This window comes from Aulonocara sp. 'chitande type north' Nkhata Bay, linkage group LG9 (assembly GCF_057382095.1).
Source record: "Aulonocara sp. 'chitande type north' Nkhata Bay isolate Kocher_YH1m ecotype deep benthic linkage group LG9, A_spYH_male_GT1.1, whole genome shotgun sequence".
Taxonomy (NCBI): Eukaryota; Metazoa; Chordata; class Actinopteri; order Cichliformes; family Cichlidae; genus Aulonocara; species Aulonocara sp. 'chitande type north' Nkhata Bay.
In genome coordinates this window covers 1,725,054-1,735,690 of record NC_141352.1, presented here as the reverse complement: position 1 = coordinate 1,735,690, position 10,637 = coordinate 1,725,054, and the positions used below count along the sequence as shown (strand labels likewise).

General features: G+C 47.2%; 1 pseudogene; it reads right to left on the bottom strand.

Moving 5' to 3' along the window:
- Positions 1-6,784: 6,784 nt before the first annotated feature.
- On the bottom strand, positions 6,785-8,855 carry LOC147321390 (uncharacterized; annotated as a pseudogene).
- Between the last annotated feature and the right edge of the window lie 1,782 nt (positions 8,856-10,637).

Genomic DNA, 10,637 nt, shown 5'->3' with positions numbered 1-10,637 from the left:
ACAAAAAATGGCAAGAAGCTGTTGTATTATTAACTGCAATAGCCGGTCGCATGACAGTCACGGGAAGCCGACGGGTAAAGAGATCGGTTGTTATCTGATTACGTCATTGAAGAGAAAATGTTCGAGCCATGTTTCCGAAGTAACAAAGAGCCATGGATGGCCTGGATTGCAGCCATTCAAAGACCAAATATAACGTCCCAGAACACTCCAGCTCACAGGTTAGTCTGCTCCAAGCATTCCCACAAAGGTCAGTCTTCTGTTGTAGTTAATACGTCATTTTTCATAACATAACTGGTGATATAGGTTACAAGCAAGTCTGGCGCTGAACAGAAATTGTGGTGCTATGCTCCTTTGTTTATTGTGCATAAATAGTAAATTGTCCTGACACAATATTGCGTTTTGCTTCTGTTATTATGGTACATTGACAGAAACATATACTTTTATTCACAGGATAAAACAAATTTTTTTGTATCACTAATTGCCCAGTACGATTACAACATACAATATTATTGTCACTGCTACATTTCTGTAATGTGAACCAGAAATTATTTCCACTACTAATTAAATACCGTTGAGCTTAAAGGTCCTATTAATGAACGGTTAACGCATGTGTATTCATGACGACGATTTGTGAGACTGGTAAACTTACCTTTGTTCGTACGATGGTCTTTCGTTCTACACGGTGCATTTCAAGGTCCTGTACCCATCCGTCGGTAAACTGTACCTGGGCTTGTTGCAGTGACCTGAAGTTACTAAACTTCATGAGTGTATGCACTCACTCCAAGAACCGTATAATTATAAATATGAGCGTGGTGAAAGTTGGGCAGCACGCTAACGTATTTTGTCCACTCTGTGTGCTCGTAAGGGTCTGACCCTTTCACTCCTTTGATTTTTTCCTTTTTCCTGTACTTTTCGTCGAGTCTGTCTTTGTACGGTCCGGCACTGTTGTCCTTCGTTTTGTACATAACTTTTTTGGGGGACAAAGAAAAAGCAAGAAGGTATTGGAACCGGAGAATGAACGTTTTGCGGTGCTGCAAATGCTTGCATTTGATGCATTGCTTTGATTGTTTTGCCACGAGTACCCGGCATGCAATGTGCAAAAGTCACATGGTCTGTCAATCTCTATATCACTGCCATCAGACTGAGGTGAGCTTCCCTGATCCATCAACTTGTATCAGACTCTTTTAACAAAGGTTTACCGTCTCTGTCATGCTAAAGTACTCATGCCCAACCGGTTTGTTTCCCTGCATCAGGAGCGCACACTGGGCAGGGGGAGTGGATCCAGTTGGCGTTGCCTCCATTCCAACCAACTAGACCTGGAAGTAGTGATGTTTTACTTTGTGAAAAAGTGAAAGATGAGTGTCCCAAAAGGTCTGTTCATCTGGACGTAGCGTTTTCAGTGGGAGAAACGTTTCGTCACTCATTCAAGTGACTTCTTCAGTCTCAGCTGACTGCAGGTTTCCCCAATCTTATAAACAGTACCTTTGCACAATGACTGAAACCCTCACCACTGAATGAACAATGGGCTGTGAGGTCAGTTCCTTGATCATTAGTATGCAAATTGTCATGACCATTGATCAACATCCACTGATCAAAGACCACTGATCATGGATCATAGACCACTGAATAATGGCCATGAGTTGGGGAATGGTTGCAATCACAGCACTGTAAGATGGTAACAGATGTACCCTTAGGCCCCCTCCTCGATTCATAGATGGTCTTTCCCTTTTAGCGTAAATGGCCTCCTTGATTCTGCACTCAAACCAGCGTTCCTCCCTGTCCAGGATGTGTTTGATTTAAACAGGGGGAACAAATTGTGGTAAGGTCAACCTGATAGCATCTGTTCCCGCAAATAGGGGAAAGCTGTGGCAGAAAGACTTCAAAAGACAAAGATTAAGTGCAGTTACTTATTATAATCTTGAAGATATGTAAATTAAAATAATAAATAGGTTGACTAGATGGGGGATACGGATTCTGGCAGTGTGGAATGAAATACAAAAGTTGATGTTAGAACAGACACTGGCTTTGTTGAAGAGAATATAACATGAACAAGTTGTCTGTCTGGTGTGGATGCTTTAAGGTGTAAATATGCAACATAAACACAAAGTTAAGTGCCAAATGAGTCATCCCCCTGCCATATTTGGGTTTAAAGTAATGTTTTACCTGAAAGTAATATTAACATTTCAGAGTCCTGTCTTTAATCGATCATGCTGGCCCTGCTGCAATTTTTTCCTCTGTCCAAATCATGAACAAACAGTATCCCACATTTGTGTCTTTCAACTACAGAATTGTGTTTTACAAGAATAAAATAGACTTCAGCAGACATAACTTTTGGCAACATGCAACAATCAGAAAATGTTTTATTTTTTTAGGACGTCTGAAAACAAACTTGGAGCGATTTACTTGTTGAAAATGTGGTATATTGAATATTAAAGTTTATATGAATGGAGTTTACACAGACATGATTCACTAGCTGGGCCTACGTCCTCATTTTAGGTTTGACAGCGTTTTAGTAGGTAAAGACGAATGGCTTGGACATGAATTGAGCTGCAGTTTGGGGAAGACCTCGAAGTGGACTGGTGATGGCTCCTGGGCCTGGCAGATCCTCATGTGCTAAATAAAAATGAAGAGGTTAAAGAACTGAAAAGGGGAGGGTGGGTGGGGCACATAAAGAAGAATGAACAGCTTGTAGAACTGGGGGAACCTATATAGATGAGAACCGGAAGGAGTGTGTTTGGAGGCGTGGTCCTGCTCCTGAGATTCCAATACTTAATCTCCAATTATCCTCTTATTTGGCAAAATGTCCTCTGTTTGTTGAAATAATCAAAACTGATACCACTACCCGATACCACAATAAATCTATCTTTTTCTATTGTAACCCCAAAACTGAATGGTAATGTAACAACACTCATCTTTCATGTTTTCAGAAAAGTAAAACATCACTACTTCCAGGTCTATTTGGTTGGAATTGAGGTGGAGTCAACTTGATACGCTCTCCCTGCCCAGTGTGCGCTCAAGATGCAAGGGAAACAAATTCTGTTAAGGACAGAGTGAATAGACGTGGACACCAGCTGAGGTAAACACCAAACTAACAGGCTACACTAACTACAAATGAATGGCAGTAAATGTTCGCCTGTAGTGAGCTGTTTTTAAAGTTACTGATTTATTTTTTGCCAAGATACACAGAAATGTAGGGGAAAAGCAGGAAAGATCTAGCAAATATATCTACTGAGTGTAGTCATATGTCTAGCACCCACTTAGTGGTTAGGTTGACCGAGATAAAACGTTTTTTGTTTGTTTGTTCTTTATATTCATGACCTGACTGATGGTCAAATACTGCCTTTTCCTTAGTATAACATGTCCGTTTCATTTTGGATTTACATATCATGGATGTCTACCAAAAATGTAAATACCTACTCGCTCCATCTCTGTCACATACAGACACACACACACACACACACACACACAGACACACACACACACACACGCACACACACAACAATTCAAAGGATTCGTATACAGAGACCAACAATAGAGAAAAATGTCTTGCACTTTTAGTAGGACCTCAAAGTTCTCTTTCGATAGCACAAGTTCAAAGTGTGGCTCGGCTAAGAGTCTTTTCATTGATCTGGCTGCTGCATCTTGAAAGGAAGGAAAAATATATTGATGTCAGATTTAAAGAATAGATAAAAGAAGGAGCAGAGATGGTACATGTGTCATCATCCAGATTTAGACTACGGGGGGGGGGGGGGGGGGGAGTTATCAGCTAATGCTTGAAGGCTTAGTTCACAAATAATTTAATAATATATTAACTGATACTGATACTCACTAATTTTTAGCCTGAGAGAATCCATATTGGCGAATCATTAAAAAACAAAAACAAACAAGTGTGTGTGTGTGTGTGTGTGTGTGTGTGTGTGTGTGTGTGTTTGTTATTGAGCAGGCCTGTAAATATGACATTTTCATTGTGATATTAAATATTTTACCTTGGAAGCCTGTGGGGATGGATTTGCTTTTTGACACGCTTTTACTTTGTAAACTGTAAAATGTGCATTATTGCTACAGATTACAGAGTGTCCTAAATGATATACAGCCATATTTATTCTTGCTATTTTTAGTGCAGTGCATAAGTGTACTCACAGTACTCAGAACACTTGCATGAAGTGCGCTACCTACATTGTTAAGTATGGAACATATGCCGGAAGGCATATACTGAGGGCAGGGATAGCTCAGTAGGTAGAGTGGTGGCCCCTCTGATCAGAAGGTCTGGGGTTTGAAGCCACTGAACGGCTACCCTGAGGTACCCCTGAGCAAGGTACCATCCCTATACACTGCTCCCCGGGTGCCCAATGGCTGCCCACTGCTTCACTGGGTGAATGGGTTAAATGCAGAGAGGAATTTCCCCACGGCGCTCAATAAGTTATACATTATTATTACTTCTATGGCAGCTTTGTAGGGAGAGATCACCAACCAATTTTCAGCCAGGAGATGTTGGATGATGGATAATTCTATTTAGCTAGTAGAGACAGAGACATGACAACTTGTAACAGTTTTCAAAATGAAGTACATACCACAGTTATCACAGTTAAACTTTACTGATATAATAGCTGGTAACTGCCCAACAAAATTCCAAAAAAACACAAGTGTTACATCCTGATCTAGGGGTACCGGAATGCAAAATAAGGGTTTTGTAAGGTTTATATTGTGGATTGTCATTTATGCTTGGAAATATATACTCATATATCCTCAGAGTTTAATAATCGATTGCATAATGATAGAGGTCTGATCCTTAGCAGTCTGCAAAGACTCTGTGTGCCTTCCAGAGTGTTCTGGCATACACACACATCCTAGGGTCATGAGAGAGGTCGTACCTTCTCTTACTGATTTATGGTACAGGAGGACTCCTACTCTGTATCTGCTTAAGTATAAGAGCCCTTTGTTTAGGTGGACCGCTGGGCTCCTAGCACCAGCTTTGGGGAGTCGTTCACAGGGTCACATCTTGACACACACACACACACACACACGCATGCCTATACGTACACACAGACAAGGTACTCTTTGTTCACATGTATGCCTGTGTAAGACGTCATATGTTAATGAACTTATGCATAATCATGTAACCACAATAAAGAGCAGTGTTAGGGGGAAGCTGGCTGAGAGCGACTGGGGTTCGAGCGGAAGGAACGGTGCTCGTCACAGTTCTCTCCCTCGTGCACGAGATCAGACAAAGAGCTCTGCTTGGTGTCCAATTCTTTTTGCTGTTGTAGTGTTGTGCTAGACAGACCCATCAGGTTTAACGGAAAGTGACCCCACCCTAGTCCCCAAAACCATACCCTGGTTTACAGGTGAAAGGTGGTTTTATCTTGTCTAAACTGAAAGCTCAGCTCCGGGGTGAACAAAGGCCAAACTAACAAACAAAACAAGCTTATTCGAAAAGGGAGGTGCTATCTAAACCCTGAAAACAAAAAACAAACAAAAGACAGGTGCTACCCTTAACTCCCTAACTCAATAAACAAGAGAAAGTGCAGAAAATAATAAGGCATTTCACCCCGTCAGCTTCAGCACCTATTTACACATAAAAAGTAATCTGTTTACAAAGCTCAACAATCCTCGGGAAAACACACGCACAAATGTCCCTGAGGGTTTGGTGGCCAACAACGGGTCTGCTGCTGCTGTTAGTTGCTGCCAGAGAGACAACTGCTCTAGAGGGTTTTTCAAGACAGCCACTTAATCAGGAGACCAACCAGTCGCCAGCTCTCCAATCAGAAAGGACCTGCAGACTCTTAAAGATACAGAACACAGAACAAAAAAACAGCCAACAGGATTCAGATTATGGCCGGGGCCGTAACAACAAGTTTGAATTTATTTCAAAGTAAAGTACATGTACAGTTTCAAATATATACAAATGTATACTGTTAAGGTTCAAATATTGAGGAAGGAGAGTACAAACAACCATGGTCCAAGAGCTTGGTCAAACAATTGATTTTAATGAAAAACACGCGTGGGAAGACCAGCTCCGTTCGCAGACGACGCTGATCTCCGACTTAATCAAAGCATAAACAGATATTTTATACCATCAGGGCTTAAATTTAATGACGCCCCTTCATGCGTCATCAGATACAATATATGCATACGTCAATTCAAAACCACAATGACTTTTAACACAGTTTGAAAAGGAACATTGTCTATCTTCATGGCAGATGTTGTCACGGGCTGCGATGGCAGACCGTGGAGTGACAGTGAAAGCAGGGCCCAAACGCGAGACTCTAAGTGAAGGACAGTGGATTTATTTACAGGAGGTGAAAAACACACAACTATATACAAAATCCCAGCACTGTGTGGGATTCAGGGAGAATCCCACACAGTGCAGATGTCCGTGAGAAGTGAAAGGTGGCGACTCCAAAAAACTCCAATTCCCACACCGTGACTTTAGAGGCGTACTCCGCTCCCGATTCCTGGTAACACAAAAGGCAGAGGGTTAGCAGGGGATCTGTTCGGAGGTTACGTAAAAGCTCACGGCAGTACTGACGAAAACCCCAGTTCAAAAGTCCAACCACTGCCATGGCGGCAGCAACAGTTCCTGCGGCCTACCCAGCGGGCCGCAAAACAGGCAAAACCCGCTACGGTTCAGGCAGTGGTGGGGAAAACAGTTCTGGCGGCCTACCTCCACCCCCGTGATGGAAGCAGAATGCTTCAGGCGGCCTGCCACGGTTCCGGTGGCGACGGCGTTGCAGCTCCGGCGGGCGGCCACGGGTCCAGTGGCGACGGCGTTGCTGCCCCCGCCTCAGCACCACCCACGATTCCCGATGTACCGGCCGGTCTGCTGGACGTGGCGGCCGGTCTGCTGGACGTGGCGGCCGGGCTGCGGGACGTGGCGGCCGGGCTGCGGGACGTGGCGGCCCCTCCGGCACGCCGACCTCCAGCTCTGGCTCAGCGGATCCCTCCGGACCTCCGAGCTCCTCTGGTGGCAGCGCGGGCTCACCAGGCTCGCTGAGCTCCTCTGCTGGCAATGCCGGTCCCTCCGGCTCGTTGAGGTTCGCCAGCAGCGGTGCGGGGTCCTCAGTGGGTGGCTCGCTGAGCTGCTCTGGCTCACTGTGCTCCTCCGGCATGCTGAGCTGCTCCAGCTCACTGTCCTCCTCCGGCATTAGCTCGCTGAGCTCTACAGCTGGTGACGCGGGCTCCTCCCGCTCGCTGAGCTCCTGCTCGGGCTTGCTGAGCTCCTCCGGCTCGCTGGGCTCCACAGCTGGCGACGCGGGCTCCTCCGGCTCGCTGAGCTCCCGCTCGGGCATGCTGAGCTCCTCCCGCTCGCTGAGCTCCGGCTCGGGCAGAGCGAGCTCCGGCTCCGGCTCCCGCTCAATGAGCTCCGGCTCCCGCTCGATGAGCTCCAGCTCCCGCTCGATGAGCTCCGGCTCGGGCAGAGCGAGCTCCTCCCGCTCGCTGGGCTCTGGCTCCCGCTCGATGAGCTCCGGCTCCCGCTCGATGAGCTCCGGCTCGGGCAGAGCGAGCTCCTCCCGCTCGCTGGGCTCTGGCTCCCGCTCGATGAGCTCCGGCTCCCGCTCGATGAGCTCCAGCTCGGGCAGAGCGAGCTCCTCCCGCTCGCTGGGCTCCTGCTCCGGCTCGCAGGGCTCCACAGCCGGCCGTGCGGGCACCTCCGGCCGCGCTTCAGCCACAGATGGATGATCCGGAGGCGAAGATGGTGATGCGGTGTACGCAGGCGGGGAAGGTGAAGGTAGAGCCGGTGAAGAAGATGGCTGAGGGGTGACTACATGCGGATGAGATGACGGCGCTACATCCGCAGACGGTGAAGCCGGTGAAGCTAGTCGTACTGTAGGCCGGCTTGCAGCAGCGTCAGCGGTGTCACCATCCACTGAAAACAAAAAAGCAGATGGGGTGAGAAATGAAAAAGTGTCCTTATTACTCACCACAGCCGGTTCTTGAGATGTCCGGGAGGGCGGCTGCGGTGAGGAACGCCGGCGGCGCGAACGTCGTTTCCATGTAGACGTCGGGGCCGGCGTCTCAGGCTGTGAATCCACCAGCTGTCCGGGCCGGTGAGCAGCCTGAGGAGGAGAGTGGAGGTGGAGGGTGGAAAGCAGGAAGTCCAGGACTACTGAATTAAGGGAGTCCACCAACCAGGGGAATTCAAACAGCATCCCCTGCAGCCGCCTCTCCACAGCGCGACGCAACCCCTCCGCGGGCTTCTCCCACCACAACTCACACATGCAGTAAACCTTGTCCATAACCTCCCCCCTGAGCCTCTCCTCAGAGACCGCTGGGTCCATACGTGGCGCGGTAAACTGAGCTGAAGGTGGCCGCTGATCGGCCAACTGAACTGAAGATGGCTGCTGATCAGCTGACTGAACAAACATAGCCCCAGAATAAAGAGTTCTAGACGAAACAGTCTTGATTCCTGGATTTGAAAGAACGTCAGGCGCACAATCTTCTGAACCTATGGGAGAATAATCGCTCTTAAAACGAAAACTTCTATTTTCCCAAACCGGAGAAACACGAGCTGTAGTGTTCATGAAGCTGGCGGAACGTGACGAGGGCGGATTTTGATGTGGCTGCTCCTGCAGTGATGTGGGAGCGCTGGGTGTGTCGGGTGGCATGAGAATAATCCCTAGCATCTTATAGAATGCCTGAGCGGGCATAAGCTGATTGCTGTCTGGCTCATAGTAATCCTCCCGGGACCGGCTAGGGCGTTCTCTGCGAGACCGAGGCGTCCGCGGAGAGGAAGCAGACGAGTGGGCCGAAGGGTAGGCTGCCAGCGAGGAACGGCAGCACGGAGGCCCTCCAAGCACTAGTCGGGTCCCGTCAAAACGGGAGCTGCGCTTCCGCGGTGAGTCTGCTGGGTCCATAGTGGCTGGATCCTTCTGTCACGGGCTGCGATGGCAGACCGTGGAGTGACAGTGAAAGCAGGGCCCAAATGCGAGACTCTAAGTGAAGGACAGTGGATTTATTTACAGGAGGTGAAAAACACACAACTATATACAAAATCCCAGCACTGTGGTCCCGTGGTGATTCTCCCTGAATCCCACACAGTGCAGATGTCCGTGAGAAGTGAAAGGTGGCGACTCCAAAAAACTCCAATTCCCACACCGTGACTTTAGAGGCGTACTCCGCTCCCGATTCCTGGTAACACAAAAGGCAGAGGGTTAGCAGGGGATCTGTTTCCTCGGAGGTTACGTAAAAGCTCACGGCAGTACTGACGAGTTCTGACTCAAGGATCCAGCGTCGGCCTCAGCTCAGCTGCAGTCCTAAATGCCGTTCCTAGACGAGCGTAATCTGCTGCAGCTGGCAGAGGATGACGAGCGGCAGGTGCGGCTGTCTCTCGAGTAGACCACTTCCGGGTTCGCAGTCTCCTCAGCGAACCCACACCTCCGGAAGCTCACACAGACACATGGAGAGACGGAGAGCAAACCAATACAACACACGGAAAACATAAACATAAACATACACTGAAAATGCCTGAGCCCTGGGTCCCTAGACCCAGGCCATGACAGATGTTTCCTGTCAACCCGCTTCTCCAAACCCGCAGACAATGATTTTGCAGTGAGCGAGCACTTCTGCAAGCCCACAATTACAAGACAACGTGATATGTCACGACCTTACGTGGCACTCTGTGTCACCTCTCACCTACTAACGCTCACAGTCAAACAGAGGCCACTGCCAACCTTTTACTAAAACTATAGATGTAATGTAAATTGAATAAATGTTTTAACCAACTGATACTACTTAAAACTCAATACAAGAATATGAACATATAAAAGATAATAAAAATGACCTGATATAAGTGTTTTGTTCCTTCTATGTTCTAGTTTCCATCAACATGTATCACCTGGACAGTCACGCCAGTGAAGCTTAAGACCCTTAACGAACCGAACATCAACTCAAAATAAGCACAGATATGCAATATGTATAAAATAGTTATAACTGCATCTGGAATACAAAGTTAATATGATAACCAGTGTTGGGGAGTAACGGAATACATGTACCGCCGTTACGTATTTAGAATACAAAATATGAGTAACTGTATTCCGTTACAGTTACCGTTTAAAAAGGTGGTATTCAGAATACAGTTACTTTGTTGAAATAAATGGATTACACTGCGGTACTTTCCTGTTTCATATTGTCGCGGGTCAGGACTGTTTGGATTTTGTTTGACAGCTACGTTCTGTAGTTCCAGGCGGCAGCGTTACAGTTGCCATGGTTACAGCTCGCTCTCTCTCTCTTTCTGCGACTGTGTGTTTCCTGGGTGAGAGAGCGCCTTTTCGTTGTTGTTGTTGTGCTAAGCTAACAGGCAGAATGCTACAAGCATAGCTCTAAAGAATGTAGCATCATGGGCAGTGTAGTCCGTGTTGCAGGGAGAATGGACTGCCATACACGTTATGGGTCTGTGAGCGCCAGGAGGGAGAAAAAGGCGAGTGGAAAGGTACGAGCTGTCGTCGAGGAAAAACGGGAGCTGGAAGCATGTAAATATAATAATAACCACTTCAGCCAAGAAGAGTGCCTGACGAGCCCAGTTGTAAGTAAGCTATTAAGACTCGACTGTACACCGTGTTCGTGTTTTCCTCCGAAAACAATAAGTTCCGTTGGAGCAGCCTTTCAACGCCTCTCTCTGTCTCTCGCAAGAAAAATTG